We start from the raw sequence: 18,961 nt of genomic DNA, 5'->3' as shown, positions 1-18,961 counted from the left end.
TGGGAATCCAGCGACATAGCCATTACGCTAACTGCTGGTTCCCTCCAGAGACTTTTTTAAAGAGTTTTTTTGCTATAGGGCACATGCGCTTGCCAGAAAGACAGAGAGAGACAGAGATAGAAAGCGAGAAATCACCCCCACAGGGGGATGGCCAAGCCGCGATCCCTTCTCCTCCATTCTCCTCTCGGGATCTTGGGCACACACACACGCGCCCAGCGTGAGTTTAAGCCACTGGGTCCAGGACTTAAACCGCAGTCGGCTACATGGGAGTTCAGCGACATAGCCATTACGCTAACTGCTAGTCCCTGCCCAGAGACTTTTAATGAATGAGGTTCTCTCTGCTCAGTTCTTAAGGATTTCCTCCTAAAAGTCATGGCTACTCAAGGATCCATTGTGAATCATCACCCACAGGTGTCTCCAAACCTTTTAAAGAACAATTTGTATTTTCAACCTGTCTCACCTCCCGGAGAATGAATTAGATGATTTACCTCCCGCTGTGTAAGGACCCATGGTTCCTTCTGTCTCTGCAAATCGCTTCCTTTTCCAGCGTGAGTCACTCTCGTTCCGCCTTCCAGGGCTTGGTGTGCATGACCGTCTACTCTTAGTGACCGCGCCTCGTCTCCTTTTCTGTCCTCCATGACCTCTCCCTCTCCCGTTCCTTCTACGCGGTTGTCCGAGCGGCCCTTTTCTGCAGCACTGGAAGGCGAGGACGGGGCTCCGGGCAGGGGTGGGACCAGGCCAAGTGAAGGCAGCGCGCTGGCTCACACGCACTCCCTAGCCAGGAAGCCCAGTCTCGCCGACCTGGGCCATAGCACTCTTCCGTGCCGTCAGGAGCCACGTGCAGCAGCTCTGGGGTCCCATTCTGAGCTGCCCTCTGAGGGACGTGCAGGACTCCCTGCCGCTCTCCTCTCACACAGCCACTCGCGTCACTCTGGACCTGCCCCGCTGGTGGCATTTCCGCATGCCAAGGGGCTCCCTGACCATCTGACTTCCTTGGGGATCCTGTGTGCTCCCTCTCCCATACCATTTAATAATGGCTTGGAAAAAAGGGCCTGGAACCGGACTCGGGAAGATGGCAATGCAGAGGTGGCTGGGGAAAATGGTGGCTCCTACCTTTGCGTGGGGCGTCTCTAAGCTGTTCCCTACCCATGACTTAACACTTGGCACTGAAGGTTCTTAATTTTGAAAGTAACCTGGCTGAGAGCTTTTGAAAGACTAAATACAGTTTCTTTTCCCACCAAATTATTTACCCACCCCTAAAGAAGTTTATTTTTGGGGACCAGCAGTTAGCATAATGGCTATGTCGCTGGACTCCCATGTAGTTGACCACGGTTCGCATCCTGAACCCAGTGTCTTAAAACTTATACCGGGCGCGTGTGCGTGTGTGCCCAAGATCCTGAGAGGAAAACAGAGGAGAAGGGATTGTGGCATGGCCATCCCCCCTGGGGGGTGATTTCTCGCTTTCTGTCTCTCTGTCTCTCTCTCTGTCTGTCTGGCGAACACACACTCCCTATAGCAAAAAACCTCTCCAAAAAAATTTTTTTTAAAAAAATGACTTATTTACTTATTGTAGTTTATTATTTATATATAGGCATTTTACATCTTTGTAGGGTTCAGTATTTTTTTAAGAATTATTTTATTTAACTTTATGTATTTATTTTAACTTGATTAGAGAGGAACAGAGAGAGAGAGAAAGCAAGCTGCCAGGTCCAGGACTCGAGCCATGGTCAGCCATGTGGGAGTCCAGCGCCCTTAGCCACCATGCCACCTGCCGGCCCTGGGTCCAGTATGTTTTTAAAAGTATGTATAAAGTGTATAACAAAGAACTCGAGGATATAAACACATTCACCACGTTCAACATTGCACATTGCATTATGCTGTGAGCATTCGGAATTCACAGTGTGCTCTCCTGGTCACTTTGGAGTATATGTTGAATTGTCGGTGATGTTCTTTACTGGGGAACACGATTCTGAAGACCCCCCTAGAGAACAGATTAAGGAGGCATGCGTGCACTTACAGAAACCCTGTTCCTGTCTCTCAACAAGAAACAGACAATGACAGAGAGCCTGCTGCAAAGCCAGGCAGAGCAGGGTGTGACATTTTGCCTTTGCCACCTACTAAGGATGTCCCTTGGCCAAGTTATTAATCTCCCCAAGGCTCGGTTTCCTCATCTTTAGAATGGAAATGACAGTGCTGACCCTGCAAGGAAGATGGCTAGCTGGCACACAGCGTGAAAGGGCTCTGTATGGGGGCTACTGTGTCGCCGCTGTTCATAGCTGTATCTCAGCTCTTTCACACCTGGTTACCTCAGGGTTCACTTTTTATGGGAAGGTGCTTGCATGGTGGTGGGTTCCTTGGCTGTCGGCATGTTTATCAGTTTGGTCCATGCATTCAGCGTGCGCATGTGTTGTGCACCTGTGGGTGTCAGGCACCCAGCTGACCTTCTGGGTGTTGGGAGAAAACACGCCTGAAGCTGACACACTGTGCCTGCTTTCTAGCAGAGACACGCTCTGACTCCCACTCTTCCCACTCAAGTCTCTGGCCAGAGGAGGGCATGTGGATTTTCCCAAGATGATTCCAAAAATTTATCAATAGTCAAAAATTACTCAAAACTCTCCCCCTTCCAGTCCCTTCCCGAGTAAACCAGGTTCTCTGGGGACAGCCAGGCCATGGTGCTGCGTTCTCGTTCATGTCTGTGTTTTTAAACATTTCTTGATTAAAGGCCCACCAGTCCCCACTGAACCGCATTTTCAGGATGGTCTGGGACATGCTGACTGGTTTAGAGGCGATCTGGAGGGAAGGGAGGCCATTCTGCCCACACCTGCAAGGTGCTTGCATTCCAGTTATGGTCAGGTAAGATCCCTCTAAGGGTCTGAGCCTTTCCAAAAATTTAGTATCGAGGGACCAGCAGTTAGCGTAATGGCTATATCGCTAGACTCCCATGTAGTCAACCACAGTTCGTGTCCCGGATCCGGTGGCTTAAACTCACGCCAGGCGCGTGTGTGTGCGTGCCCAAGATCCCGAGAGGAGAATGGAGGAGAAGGGATTGCAGTGTGGCCATCCCCCCTGGGGGATGATTTCTCGCTTTCTGTCTCTCTGTCTCTCTCTGTCTGTCTGGCGAGCGCACGCGCCCTATAGCAAAAACCTCTTAAAAAAAAAAAGAAATTTATCGAGTCATTGATTTATTATTGAGCTAAAGAGACAGAGAGACAGTGCCCGCAATGGAGCCTTTTCACCGTGATCCGCCCCTAGCCCCAGCCAGCGTCAGATCACGGCGTGCGCATGCCCAGCGTACTCGGGATCTCCGGACGCAGACCTGGTCCCCTTTTGTGGGCCAGTCTCCCTCAGCCCCGCCACCATTTCTTTTTCCTCCGGATGGCATTGGAGAATGGTATCGTGTACCACCAAAAAAAAAATTTTCCCCAACAAATGTCTTATTTACAGCCAACCAGTCACATTCTGTGGATTTCTTTCAAATGAAAACACTTCCTGGAAATTGGAAGGAGACTTAGAACTCACATGACTGTAGCCCTGAATCCACTTCTCTCACGTCAAGTTTCCTCCTGGAAGGCTTAGCTGTCCTGGTCCTGTGCCATTCCCGCTGGGCCCTAGGTGAGGTGAGACAGCAGGTCCAGCTTCCTGGGATGACAGGGGACACTGGGCTTTGAGTCCCGCACAGGGACAGGCTGGGCCAGGAGGGGAGGCACCAGTGCAGAAGATGGGGTCTGGCAGGTTGCCGCCAGGTGACAGCTGTGCCTCGTCCGCACCCCCGGGAAGATGGCACCCCCGCACCACACACGCCTCATGGCGGTCCAGGCCTACGAGTCTTCTTTGGCACCTCAGTGGTGACGGTGTCTCGCACACCAGGTCATAAGTGTCCTTTACGATCTCCCACCTGGGCTCCGTTGGAGTTCCTGATAGGTCGCAGTGACCCGTTCATCCTGCCTGTAACCCTGCAGGAACGGCGGCCTTTGGGATCATGCCCTCCCACTGGTGCATGGAGAGACAGAACACGTGTCTAGCCCAAACCTCGGCCTGCCCACCAGCCCGTGCTGTTCACTCACATGGCCCCCAGGCCCCCAGGCCATGCTGTCCAGCTGCCCCACCTCCGTCCTGAAGCCCCCACTTCCTCCCCAGGGCCTGTGCCTCCAGGACGCTCCCCACTGGGGCACCGCCCACGGGTGCACCCACCTCTCCTCATTTCTCCTTGACTGGGGCCAGATCCTAAGGCGACCACCACCACCTCCAAAAGGCTGAGCCGCCAGCCCGGCCGCTCATCCCCTTCTAGCTGGGCCTGGTCACCCCGAACAAGTGTGAAAAACGCCACCTTTGCAGGCCGGAATCCGAAAGAAATTGGAAACCTGCTGCTAGCTCCATTCCCACTCTCTTCTCATGTTTGCTGTTATTTTTTAACACTTTTTTTTTCTCATAAAAGCACTATCCTCTTCCCCAGAGCTTGCCTGTAGCGAAGGCATGGTCTGTACAACTGCAATTATTTCAGAGAACAGATGGAGTGAGGAGCAGAAAGTCTGTTAATAGTAATAGAAATGCTACATGTTAACCTGGACAGCGCACGATGACAGTCCCATGACTGCCCGTTCTGTTCCCACCAGCTGGGCAACCAAAGTAGGAATGAGATATTCACAAACACAGCCATCAGCCACGTGGCCACCTAAAGTTAGAACGCAAATTCCTTCACACTGGGGGCCCTGGCGACTGCGTGGCTTAGGCCATGAGCGGCGGAGGCCGGGCCACAGCTCAGGGCCAGGCCTCGCGGACATGCCCCGGTTCTGGCCCAACTGCCAAGGCTTCCCGGGTCAGCGGAGGCCCAGGCCTAGCATTTAGAAAACACTGAGCTTGCCAGCCCTCCCCAGGAGCCAGGTCAGCCAGTGCCTTCCACGGACGCTCCGGGAGATGGCCTGTCTGCTGAGCTGATGGCGACTTCAGGGGGCAGCATGGGCGTGACAGCCTGGAGGCTGAGCCCCCGGGACCAGGCTCCATACCGAGCAATGCACCGTCATGGCCAGCAGGTGCAATGTGCTTGTCCAGCTCTGAGACCAGAAAACCAAGGTCCGACCCTAACAGAGGAACTGGGTAATGCATTTCACAAATATTTCTAAAGCACCTACTGTGTGCAAGAGAACATACCGGGCACTTCGGTGCAACAAAGGAATAATAGTCCCTGCTTCGAGAAAATAAATCTAATGAGCCCCGGACAACCAAATGCATAGCAGAATATGGAGAGTGCCCGGAAAAGGCATAAGCCAAACACTATCAGGGTTCAAAGAATGAAGGCATCTCCTCTGGTTCCAGAAGGCCGGGGAGAAGTCTTTGTAGATGAGATGTGTCTTGAAGATTGAGGATTTTCCAACAGGCAGAGAGACCAGTACAGACAAAGGCATGAGGAAAGGCCCGGGAGCGGGAGTCGAGAAAGGTCCCCTGGGCCATGGAAGGGGACCATGGGTCCCCTTACAGCGTACTGCATGGCCTCAGACGCCCGGCATGTGCAGGATGTGCAGCGAGCTTTGGCAAGATCGCTGGGCAGGAGCTACATCTGCGTATGGTCCCAGTTCTCCACCCAGTGACCTCAAGCTTTGGTAGCTTAGATTGACCATGGTGCGGATACGTCCCCAACAGGGTGAGCAGGTGAGGGCTGAGCCACCTCGCCCCCAACCCCAAGGATCGGTTTAGTAAGACGCCACTAGGCTATGTAACAGCAGGATGCCACTAGATTACTCATGGTAAGGCACCGCCAGGCTACTCTGTGGGTAAGCAAGACCAAGCGGGCCAGGGGTGCTGAGCCAGGACAGGACCCGCTCAAGTGTTGTTGCTGAAGAAAGTGAGCGAGGGGCACTCGCTATTAGGTTCCGTGAGACACAGCCCTTTCCAGCAGTCTGGGCTGTACCTGAATTGTGGCATCCCAGGACGGGAGGGATGTCCATTATGGGAGGTCCTGGAGGATGCTGGGCAGTCCCTGCCTTTGCTCTTCTCATTCAGATAATCATGAAGACTGGAGTTGGAGGGCAGCGTGGAGAGGGGAGGGCAGGGAGATGCTGTTGAAACAGCAGAGTCAAGGCCTCTTCTCCTCCATTCTCCCCCCGGGATCTTGGGCACGCACACACACGCGCCAGGCGTGAGTTTCGAGCTGCTGGGTCTGGGGCGTGGACTGCGGTCAACGTGGGAGTCCAGTGAGCTAGCCTTTGCACCACCTGCTGGTCCATATTTGTGTTTTGAATCTAGGGCTGACAGGTTGGTCAGGGCCATTAGCAGCGAGGTTGGCCAGGGCAGCGGGATGAATGCAGCTTTGGAGAGAGCCACGCATCGGCTACTGGGTTAAAGACACGTTCCCTTCTGTGGCGCAGAGGCCCCGTTCCCTGTGCTCCTGGCTTCCTCTTCTCTCTCCCTCCCGTGCAGTGCAGACAATATCCCAGTTCCTCACTGGGCAGGTAGTGATTCTGCGCCTGCTTGGCTGACAGCTTTGGAATTTAAACAAATCCCTCAGCTTTCCTAAGAAGCCTGGAGGGGGACATGCGAGGTGGGCTGGGGGCTGGGGGCAGAGCTCCCTGAACTCACCATGATTTTAACCCTCCGCACGGTCCGCCTGCACCCCTGGGCCGTGCAGTCAGAACAGCATGAGCCAGCAAGGGCACCCTCCCTGCCATCACGAGCAGGCAGCTGCTGGCAGGGTCCAGGGTCCCCAGAGGACCGGGCAGCGTGGTGCAGAAGGCCCTGGGACGTGCTGCCAGCAAGCACGTCTTCGCAGTGCGGACGTGGTGCCTCGCACAGTGTCCAGAGACTCGGCGAGCGGGCATCTGCAGCGTAAGGACATTCCATGTTGTCATGAGTAGGAGTCAGCCCAGTCCGCCCCTGCCCCTGAGCTGGGCCTGCCCTTCTGTGCTGGGGAGGAGGGGGCGTTTACAAACGAGGGGTGTGCTTTGAAATCCCTGAGGAGCGGCTCCCTCGCCCACGGCCCCCTCGCCCACCACCTTGGGTGTTTGTCGATCACTTCACACCCACTGCCCGGCTGTCCTGAGCCGCTTCTTTAGCCCCTTGACATCTGAGAGAGAGAAAGGTGCTCCGAGGATGATGAGCTCCACCGTAGGGAGCTGAGACCGCTCGCCAAGGCCATGCCACCCCAGCAGGACTCGCATCGCGAATGCACGCCGTCTGGGGCAGATCTGTAATCCCTCTGAACCTCGAGTTCCCACCTGTGGACTCGAAATAACTTGTCTCTATTCGGAGGACTGTCCTGGCAGTGGCCCCGCATTCCCAGGAATGCGACTCAGAGCATGGGAAATTATGGCTTTAACAGACTCAAACTGCGACCCCTGCAACCATGGACCCCTGCCCACAGCCCCGATAAAACCTTCCCTTCTTCCTCCCCATCAAATATCACTTCTCCATGAAGACCCACATCTCAGTCCACCTCAGCGTACTCTGTCCCCTGGAACCTCATGTCACACTGCATTGCTGTGGCTGTTGACATGGCTGACTCCTCGGTAGCCTGTGGACCACTGAGGCAGGGGTGGGATGTGGCCCAGTGCTGAACTAGCTGAGGAAGCGGGAGCCTTCAGCCTGAAGGGATGGTAACTAGAGATGTGACAACCGCCATCACATGTCTGACGGGGCTGCAGGGCAAAGGGACAGGATGCATTCCAGTGTCCGTCTTGGAAAAGGTGCAAGTTTGAAGGAGGCAGTCCGTGGCTGCAGGTGACAGTCCTCTAGCAATCTGAGTGGTGCCAGAATGAGCGGCCTCCCCAGGACAGAGAGGGACACCCATCGTGGGAGGGGAAGGGGCAGCATGGCTCTCACTGGTTTGCCCTAAAGGTTTGCTGTCAGTGTCCGGGTTCTGCACTCAGCCCCACCCCCAGATGGGCTCGGTGCCCTGGGAACAGAGAGGGAGTTGGAGGGAAGTGGGGCTGGGGTGGGGTGCGATGTCTCTGTTGCGACCACCTCTCTAGCCCAGACGTGGCATGGCGGGCCAGCAGGCGGTGCCGTGCTAATGTGCTGTGCAGTAAGCCGGGTCCATGTGACCGACCATGGGTCTGGTTCCCCGTCAACCCGTACATGCCAGGGACATGTGCCTGTGATGCTAGCTGGCTGGGAAGGCTCTGGGGACCTCAGTGTGACCCTGCCGAAGGTACCCCCTCTTTCTCATGAAATAAATAAATAAACTTGTTGCAGAAGAGAGCAAGCTGCATACAAAGCCGAGCAGCCCCCCACCGTGGACTGGTGGAGGTGCGGCTGGGGCCCGCAGTGGCCTCTGAGCTGGGTGCAGGCAAGCGCCGTCTCCGGCTCCAGGCAGCCGCAGACGGACCGTTTGGAGGAAGTCTTCGGCTGTCAAGGAAACCACTACTCCAGGGACCGTTAGGAACAAAGCTGGTGCCATTTGTTCACAATAACAAAACCCGACCCATAGACACTGCCTCACAGTCTCGAAAATACTTTCACATGCTTAATTCATTTCGGTTTTAGAATAATCCTGGTGTGTGAGACAGGTATTATTGCCATTTTGCAGACCAATAACCTCCGCTTGTGAGAGCGGGCAACGCCCTAAACACTGCCCTCCACAGAGCCGCGGGGGCGGGCACCCAGGCCTCTGGCATTTGCTCAGGGAACCTTTTCACAATCGGGATAGTTTTCTAAAGACCAGACTCGGCACCCACTTACAAACCCACATAGAAAACATGCCTATGTGTTAATAGGAATGTGTCTGGAAGCAAGGAAGAAAAATCCCTAGCACAGGAGCTTAAGGGATTTGTTTCATGCAACAAGTTTAGAGGCTGGAATCCCAGGTTGATTCATAACTGAAGGACCAAAGTCTTTCCTTTTTTTTTTTTTTGCTCCATTGGCCTTCACGCGTAGGCCTTTAACCTCACACTTGTCCCCTCTTGGTTGCAGAGTGGTTGCTACACATCCAACATCACATCCACATTCCAGGCAGGAAGAAGGAGAATTAGTGAAGGGACAAAAGACACTCGGGATTTTCTCTGAGTGAAATTCTGCCTTCTATCCAGAAAGAAATCCCTCCCCTAGACTTTTTCCTGCATCTTCTTGGCTTCTCCTCCGTGCAGTGGAGATGGGAAATCCACTCACTGAGCTTCCCAGCCTTGAGAGAAAGACAGGCCAGGGAGAAGAACAGCTGACCCATGGGGACTTTACAACCCCTCTTTCCAAAGAGTCAAAGCGTGGTGTGAGCCCCTGCTCCTGGAGAGGGGCCCCCGTCCATACATCCCAGGGTGTGACCTTGTCAGCAGCTGCGGAGATAAAGGCTGGCCTCCTGGACAGCCTGAAATGTGAGCCTGTCCCCGAGATGAAAGGCTTCAGGCTCAAGGGGCAGTGCCCAGACTGCACCCTGGTGGGGCCATCAGCCTGGCAGGAGCAGCTGTTACACTCAGCCTCCCCCAGGAAGAAGGCTCTTAACTAGATTTCCTATACAGAACTTTGTGGGGGAGGCTCAAACACTACCAGCCCACTGCGGGCTAAATTTGTACCCAACAAACACCGTCAGGAATAGTGGGAGCGCAGGGTGACTTGTGTCTGACTCTGGCTTCTCCACTGTGTGCTGGAGCCCCTTCATCTTTGGGGCCCAAGGCACAAGGAACCCCAGCTGAGGTCGAGGGGAGCCCACCCTCTTTCTGAAGAGGATGCCCAGTCCGCCCTGGGAAAGCAGCCTTGCAGGAAAGGGCCCTGGGTTGTAGTCAGTGGTGGAGTTCGCCGGGGCTTTGGGGAGCCAGCCTTCAGGATTATAGTTCTTGCTCCAGCCCTACATTGGAGTCTCCTGGGATGCTTCCAAACCAACACCAACAGCTGGGCCCCCTTATGTCACAATCTGCTCCTAAGGGGCCTGGCACTGGTGGTCCTTGGTGATCCTCGTGTTAAAGCTCCGGCTCCAGGCAGCCGCAGACGGACCGTTTGGAGGAAGTCTTCGGCTGTCAAGGAAACCACTACTCCAGGGACCGTTAGGAACAAAGCTGGTGCCATTTGTTCACAATAACAAAACCCGACCCATAGACACTGCCTCACAGTCTCGAAAATACTTTCACATGCTTAATTCATTTCGGTTTTAGAATAATCCTGGTGTGTGAGACAGGTATTATTGCCATTTTGCAGACCAATAACCTCCGCTTGTGAGAGCGGGCAACGCCCTAAACACTGCCCTCCACAGAGCCGCGGGGGCGGGCACCCAGGCCTCTGGCATTTGCTCAGGGAACCTTTTCACAATCGGGATAGTTTTCTAAAGACCAGACTCGGCACCCACTTACAAACCCACATAGAAAACATGCCTATGTGTTAATAGGAATGTGTCTGGAAGCAAGGAAGAAAAATCCCTAGCACAGGAGCTTAAGGGATTTGTTTCATGCAACAAGTTTAGAGGCTGGAATCCCAGGTTGATTCATAACTCAAGGACCAAAGTCTTTCCTTTTTTTTTTTTTTGCTCCATTGGCCTTCACGCGTAGGCCTTTAACCTCACACTTGTCCCCTCTTGGTTGCAGAGTGGTTGCTACACATCCAACATCACATCCACATTCCAGGCAGGAAGAAGGAGAATTAGTGAAGGGACAAAAGACACTCGGGATTTTCTCTGAGTGAAATTCTGCCTTCTATCCAGAAAGAAATCCCTCCCCTAGACTTTTTCCTGCATCTTCTTGGCTTCTCCTCCGTGCAGTGGAGATGGGAAATCCACTCACTGAGCTTCCCAGCCTTGAGAGAAAGACAGGCCAGGGAGAAGAACAGCTGACCCATGGGGACTTTACAACCCCTCTTTCCAAAGAGTCAAAGCGTGGTGTGAGCCCCTGCTCCTGGAGAGGGGCCCCCGTCCATACATCCCAGGGTGTGACCTTGTCAGCAGCTGCGGAGATAAAGGCTGGCCTCCTGGACAGCCTGAAATGTGAGCCTGTCCCCGAGATGAAAGGCTTCAGGCTCAAGGGGCAGTGCCCAGACTGCACCCTGGTGGGGCCATCAGCCTGGCAGGAGCAGCTGTTACACTCAGCCTCCCCCAGGAAGAAGGCTCTTAACTAGATTTCCTATACAGAACTTTGTGGGGGAGGCTCAAACACTACCAGCCCACTGCGGGCTAAATTTGTACCCAACAAACACCGTCAGGAATAGTGGGAGCGCAGGGTGACTTGTGTCTGACTCTGGCTTCTCCACTGTGTGCTGGAGCCCCTTCATCTTTGGGGCCCAAGGCACAAGGAACCCCAGCTGAGGTCGAGGGGAGCCCACCCTCTTTCTGAAGAGGATGCCCAGTCCGCCCTGGGAAAGCAGCCTTGCAGGAAAGGGCCCTGGGTTGTAGTCAGTGGTGGAGTTCGCCGGGGCTTTGGGGAGCCAGCCTTCAGGATTATAGTTCTTGCTCCAGCCCTACATTGGAGTCTCCTGGGATGCTTCCAAACCAACACCAACAGCTGGGCCCCCTTATGTCACAATCTGCTCCTAAGGGGCCTGGCACTGGTGGTCCTTGGTGATCCTCGTGTTAAAGGCAGAGGTGAGAACCATTGGCCTAGAGAAAATGGTCCTCCACTCCACTTGACCTTGTCCCTTCCCCGGTCAGGCCAGCTCGGTCTCCCATTCACGGGTAAGTGAATGCTGAAGGCAGTAAGCCACACCCCTAATCCCAGCTAATTAGAGCAACGCTGGATGCACCCCAGGTTCTCGCAGCCTCCAGAGGGGCTGATGGACATCCCGGCACCAAGGAGCAAGGGCCCCCAGCATAAACCATGGTGAAGGAAGATGTTTATAGTCCCAGATCCCCAGAAATGGGAAGCACGGCACACCATGTGGGGCCCACGGGGAGACCCCAGAGCCACTCAGGAGGCGGAAGGGTGGGTGAGAGCTCACTGTGGATTTTGCAGAAAAGAATGAGGGAGGTAAGCAAGGTAAACAGGTGTGGGGTTGCTAATTTGGATACTTTTGGTGGGTCCTGGGGCTTGAGGCTGCCCATAGCTGCCAGCTCCCTGGCCTTAGGGAGGATGGTGGCTCCGCCGATAAAGGAGGGGGTTGAGGCCATGGCCCGGGTGGGCTGGTTTGCAACTGAAGAGCAAGCTCTGGGACGGTGGGCAGGGGACTTGACCAGCTGGGCCTGCGGGAGTCCGAGTCCTGGTGCTCCAGCTCCCCTGGGTTGCAGCAATAGCTTGGGGTGAGGGGACATTTCTCGGCAAGAACCAAAGTGTCGTAGCAAGCTGCAGTAAGTAGATACCCCTCGTGCAGATGGCAGCTGAGGGAAGAAGCTGGAAGGGCAAGGGCATGCAAACCCAGTTCTCACACTGGGCCTGAGCGGGTTCCAGGGCACTAGCCCTCCTCTCCCCGATGGAAACACCGTCTCTGGCTCCCTCGCACACCCCTGCCTCCATTTCCCCAGCTCCCAGTTGGGACGTACCTATTAACATTCCATCTGGAGTAATAATATAAATAACAAGTTCAGAAGTGGGTGAGGGCTGGCAAGACGGCACGGCAGCGACACACTACTCGGGGTGCAGGATCCACATGGAGGCTGGCAGGTTCGGGTCCCCAGTCAACCCAAGCATGCTGGGCACACGCACCATGATCCCGGCTGGCTGGGAGGGCCCTGGGCAGGGGTCGTGATGTAGGACCTATCAGGGGTATTTGTCTCTCTCCCTCTTTCTCTCTCTCTTTCTCCTTGTGTGTATGGATGTCCTACTTAATAAAACTTAAAAACATAAAGTCAAATAAAAATGGGCAAATTATTACTATAGACATTTCTTTAAAGAAGATACATGAATAGTCAATGAGAACATGAAAAGCTGTTCAACATCCTGGTCCTTAGGGAAATGCAGATTAGAGACGCGATGTCCTTATACACCCACTAGAATGGCAGCGATCAAGATGGACAGTAACAACCGTTGGTGAGGCTCTGGAGAAACTGGAACCCTCACTCACCGCGGGTGGGATTGTCAATGCTACAACCACTCTGGAAATCGGTTTGGCTGACAGGAGCTCCCTAGCGGCTCTGTGGCAGAGGTCGATTGTTGGGGTGAGACATCTAGACACACATGCCGTCCATGTCTGCAAAGTCCATGTCCACCAACGTGACCAATGGCATATGGGAAAGAGAGTGTTGGGGAAATGGGTGTGTCGGTCCTGAGCATTGATAGTGAAGATCATTGAAAGGGCAGGGACGATGCAGGTCCCTGATTGCATTGAGACTTAAGATCTGAAACGTCCTCACCTGGAATCCTTTTATTTTCTTTTAAAAATTTTTGTTTGTTTATCATTTTAGAGACAGGGTCTGGCTAAGTCGAACAGGCCAGCCTCAAACTCATGGTCCTCCTGCCTCATTTTCCAGATTGGCTGAACTAGGGACCAGCAGTTAGCGTAATGGTATGTTGCTGGACTCCCACGTAGTCAACTGAAGTTCACATCACGGACCCGGTGGCTTAAAATTCACACCGGGCGCGTGTGTGTGCGTGCCCAAGATCCCAAGAGGAGAACGGAGGAGAAGGGATTGCGGCGTGGGTGGCCATACCACCTTGGGGGGGGGGGGGATTTCTCACTTTCTGTCTCTCTGGTGAGTGCACGCGCCCTATAGCGAAAACCTCCCCAAAAAAAAAAAAAGAAAACCAGTTTGGCTGAATTACAGGTGTGCACCACTGTGCTCAGCTAGAAGCCCTTTCTTTCCCATTGAGACTTTGAAGATGTCTGCTGAGAGCCTCTCAGCGGGGAGGTGATCTGGGGTAGACCTCAGACATCTCCCCACCTGGGAGGGTGCATACAACACACTCACCTCCAAAGACTACTGTCCACTAGGTCAAGAATCGGCAGTGCAGGTGGGCTGCAGCGGGTGTGGGGAGGGGCAGTGGGGCAGGAAAGGGACAGGAGGAGAAGCCTACCTGGAGAACGCCCTGGGTATTGTTTAATAGGAGAAGAATGAGGATTCTTGGACTTTTACAGTTTTTATTTTTTAGCACAATCTTTTCTTCTAAGTATAAAAGCATTTCATTGCAGAAACTTCAGAAAAATGCAGAAAAACACAAAGAAGAAAAAGTCCATAGCTTCACCAGTAGCAGTACAGTAGCCAATGAGATTTATTCAAGGTGAGATAATTTGCTAATCCAAAATAAAGTTCTCGATTATCTCATGACTTAGAGATCGTTGGTCAACGTTAAACTTCCGTTTCTCCAGTTTTCTTTCCATGGAGAGGAAGTATCTGTGTGGTAGGTTCTTGATCTTTTCCTCCTCTTTTTAAAAAGGCTTTATAGGGCACAGAGAATGTCTTGACTCAGTCATTGTTTTACATACACTGAACTCTGGGGACAGACAAAAAATATGCCTGCAATTATATAGGCAAATATGGGGTTTTGCAGTATTTTTTGTGTATCTTTCATTACTAATGAAATTGAACACTTGTATATTTACCAATGGTTGGTATTTATTTTATGAATTGCCTGTTCATGTGGTTTTACCTATTTTTTCATTAGGTTATTAGCCTTTTTTCTTATCAATTTAAAAAGTGCTTTATATATTAAAAGGGATATTAGCACTTTCTCATAATCTGGCTAACATTGGGGTGTCAGAAAAGTCATGATTTATTTTTCTACGTCTTTCTGCACAAAAAAAAAACATCATGACTTTTCCGACAACCCAGTATTTGCCCCCGGTTCTTTGTCTTTCGGGTTTTTTTTTTTTTTTTTTGCCATATAAAAGATTCAAAATTGTATCTGGTTAAATATATCAATCTTTTTCCCTCATGTCATTTACGTTAACAGTTTGGTATGTGGTTTTGCAGACATTTTCTATGCATATGCAAATATATCTATAAATATATATATAGTTAGATGTGTAAAGTTTTCTTCCACATTGGAGATGATATCATGCACATTAATCTGTAACTTGCTTATTTCATGTATAAGATATTGTAGATGTCTTTCCATCTTCGTATATAAAGATCTAACAGGGTATTTAATGGTATGAGTTTAATATTATGCTATTAAACAAGTTTTTTTTTTCCCTTAAGAGAGATTCTTGCTATAGGGCACGTGCACTCGCCAGAAAGACAGAGACAGACAGACAGAAAGTGAGAAATCACCCCCCAGGGGGGATGGCCATGCCGCAATCCCTTCTCCTCCATTCTCCTCTCAGGATATTGGGCGTACATTCACACATGCTCCAAATGTTTTAAGCCACCAGGTCTGGGACTTGACCATAGTCAGCAATGTGGGAGTCCAGTGACATAACCATTACTCCATCTGCTGGTCCCTTAGACCAGTTTTTTAAGATTTTCTTTGGGGGCCAGCAGGTGGCATGGTGTTTATGGTACTGGATTCCCATATGGCTGACTGCAGTTTAAATCCTGGAAAAGGCAGCTTGATTTCTCACTTTCTCACTCTCTCTCTCTGTCTCTGTCTGGTAAGCATATGAGCCCTGTAGCAATTTTTTAAGGGAAAAACAATAGTGATGATAAATAAAATTAAATAATTCAAAAAAAGATTGTCTTTTATTTTTATATTTAAATATTGTAGTTTTCTAGTGTCTGAAAGAACTATAGACCTAAGTTTATTCTACAGTGAGCAAAACTGCCCCAACAGAATTTATAAAACAACCTATCCTTCCACAATGATTAGAAATAACTGTCATACATTAAATGTCACATATAAACTTGAGTTTCTTGATGTTCTAGCTTGCATCCCAATTTATTCCTTGACACCGAATTGTTCTAATTATTGTAGCTTTATAATATAGTTCAATGCCTATAAAATCAGTATCATCCCCTATTTCATTTTATTCAATATTGTTTAGACTAATTTTTTTCTTTTATTTGTTTATTTTTGGCATTTATCATGAGCTCTAGAATCATTCTGTGAAGTTCTCTTTAGGATTTTGATTGAAATTGTGTGAGATTAACAAACTAAAGGTTCATTGACATCTTCGCAAAATGGTTATCTCAATTTAAAATCACAGCATGTCTCTCTCCATCTCTAAGCTTTCTTTTTATGTACCTCAGCAATGTTTCTGTTGTCTTCTATAAGTCTTGCATTTTTTATCAAGTTTATTCCTAGATAATTTACATTTTTTGTTACAATTGTGAATTGGATTTTAAAAGTATATTTTATGACTATTAATAGTACCTAGGAAAGTACTGGTTTTATGTACATTTTGTAACAGCTTACTGTGCTGAATATTAGACTTGTTGTTTTCAGCTGATTCTTTTTTAGATTTCTCATGTAGACAACCATGTCATTTGCACAAAAAAAAAAAAGGAAAAGAGGATAGATGTTTTTTTTTAAAACATATTTATACTTTGCTTCTCTTTATTTTTTATTTTTTATTGCTTTAGCCAGAACCAATTCTTGGACATATCAAATACACAGTTTTCTTGTGGGAACTAGAATCACACTGCATGCACCCATGCGCACGCCACGCGCACACATGCGCACACACACACACAAACACACACACACACACCCCAAGGCTCTTCTTGGGTATGTGGCTTTCTCCCTCCAATACTGTTTTTTGTTTCTTTGTCCTTCATGTTCTCTGCCTTTGTTTCCCATAGCGTCTAACACATGGTTTGCTTCCTCCTCTGGATTTTAAAATTCGAATCGGTGCTTTTAGCTCTAAAGTGCTCACCTCTGGGGAGTTGCCAGTGACCTACCACGGTCACAGCAGATGGTCCCTTGGTAGTCCTTGTGCCCCGACGGCTGCAGCACTGACCCCATCCTCACCCCTTCCTTGAACTCGTCTCTCTCTCAGTCTGTGACAGCTCCCTGCTCTCCTAACGCTCTCCTCCTCAGCCCCTTCTCCCTGCCGCCCCGCTTTGAGTGTCCAGTCCCGCCATAGCCTTCCCGTGTTCTCCACAAGCTCCCAGCCCTGCTCCTGTGCATTGCCCCTGGCCGGTCCTGCCCAGGTGCCAGCTCCTGGCTCCGTGGGGATACGTGTCTGCCAGGTACTGGCGCCACGTCCCTGTCTCCCGACTTCCCCACTGATATTCGCGGTACCACCGTCCACCTCATTGGGGCTCCCCTGCCCGCCCTTGCAGTCACCACGTGCCGCGTCACAACCCTAGCTGCAGAAATCCCCTGGGAGTGGAATTCCTCGCACTCCCCTCAGAGCCTCGGCATGGAGTTTTTCTCACTCTGATTTAGACTTCCCCTGCATCCCCATCACATGCTGTCCTCATGTCCACAGTCCACCGTGGCAGTGGGTCCCACCACATGACAATCCAGCCTCCTTTCTCAGTCCCGTCTCCTCGGGCGTGTTGAGTCGGTCATGAGGCCTCTTGTCTTCTCTGTTCACCTCTCCAGACGTCATCCTCTTACTCTTTGGTTTCAGGGCCACCCTCTGGGCCAGACAGCGGCACAGTGCTGACACAGTCCTGCAGGCTGACCCACACGGGAGGGTCCCAGGTTCGTGTCTGGACTCCTCCGGGACACACCCGGGATGGACGTGGCCACCATTCAGAGCCTGCTGAGGCTGGAGGTGGATCATGGACGACCCTGTTGAGCATACTGACTCGTTCGCTCTCTCGCTCTTTCTCATGGAAAAAGAAATAAAAGTTTTTTTTAAAGACCATCATCTGTCTGCGGTGACTCTCAGGTGTCTGCATCGGGTCCTGGTCTCGCCCCAGAACTGCAGGCAGTGCACATATGCCTGTCGGCTTCCAAGGCACCCCCACTGCCATGCCTAAAGCTCTCCGTGTCCCCCACAGGCTCCCTCATCTGCATGTCTGCTCTGTGTCATCAAGTGGCCCAGCTGCCCGAGCCGAAGCCCAGGAGGGACCTGGGTCCTCCACACCCCTCACTGCCGACCATCTGTCCGTCAGCAAACCCTGTCGTTCCATCTGAAAACACTTCCCCAGTCCGTGTCTGTCTGTCTCTGTGGCTGCCATTCCGGCCCAGGACCCGCTATCCATGGGCACACTGCCACGGTGGGCTCCCGGCTGGCCTCCTGGCTCCCTCTCGAGCCTCTGCTGCCCTCTTACTCTCCACCTAGCTGCCAAACCAGTCCTCCAGAAACGTGCGCTAGGGACCAGCAGATGGCGCAATGATCATGTCGCTGGAATCCCATGTAGTTAACCGCAGTTCTAGTCCCGTACTTGATGGCTTAGAACACACTGGGCACGTGTGTGTGTTTGTGTGTGTGTGTGCGCGCGCGCGCGCGCACGCGCCCAAGCTCCCAAGAGGAGAATGAAGCAGAAGGGGCTGTGCTGTGGCCATCGCCCCAGAAGGTGATGTCTCACTTTCTGTCTCTGTGTCTCACTTTCTGTCTCTGTGTCTCTGGCGAGCGCATACACTCTATAGCAAAAATCTCTCTCAAAAAATTTTTTTAAAAATGTGCATTGGAACCTGTCTCCACCTGTCCAGAGCCCTCCAATGGTGCCACGTGTCACTTGTAGTAAACCCCCCTCCTAAGCAGACCTAGAGAGCCTTCCACGGCCTGGCCCCTGCCCACCCCTCCACCCGCCCAAGTCCCCGCTCCCCCCAGCCACACTGGGGTTCCCTCTGTCCCTCAAAGCCCGATGGTTTCCTGTTGGGAGGCCTTTGTGGCAGTCTGCTCCCTGCCTTTGTGCTCATTTAATTTCCATCCTAGAACTAGTCACAGTTTGTTGTCTCCTCATTCGTTTATTGATTTTCGACTGTGACTCCCACCAAGAATAGAAGCTCCCTGAGAGCGTGGATCTTTCCGTCTTACGCTCTGCTGGCCTCCTCGGCTGGCAGTTGCTGGCACACAGTAGGTGTTCAGTAGATGGAAGGAATGGTCCCGGTGCTCCCCGCTGCGGTACCGTTCCTGCCGCAGGGTAAGCTTCCGTGTAGCCATGTGTCGCCCAGCCATGGCGGTGTGTCCTGAGAAATGCGTCCTCAGGCGATTTTGTCGCGTGTGAGAATCCTAGAGTGCACATACATAACCCAGACGGCGCAGGACTGCACACTGGCTGTGGGTGTTGTCAGGGACCGGCACCGTCTCTGCGCCCCACCGTCCCAGAACCCGACTGCACTGGCCACCCCAA

The 18,961-nt window shown here is 51.9% G+C and overlaps 1 protein-coding gene across 1 annotated transcript in view; it reads left to right on the top strand.

Annotated features, from left to right (window-relative positions):
* PEBP4 (phosphatidylethanolamine binding protein 4) overlaps positions 1 to 18,961 on the top strand; it is a 212,409-nt gene that overhangs the window by 78,028 nt on the left and 115,420 nt on the right. The gene's annotated exons all lie outside the window — the stretch shown is intronic.

This window comes from Tupaia chinensis, unplaced genomic scaffold, assembly GCF_000334495.1.
Source record: "Tupaia chinensis unplaced genomic scaffold, TupChi_1.0 Scaffold000494_1, whole genome shotgun sequence".
NCBI classification, from domain to species: Eukaryota; Metazoa; Chordata; class Mammalia; order Scandentia; family Tupaiidae; genus Tupaia; species Tupaia belangeri.
Note: the sequence above shows the minus strand (reverse complement) of the source record. Positions and strands in the feature narration are given on the sequence as shown.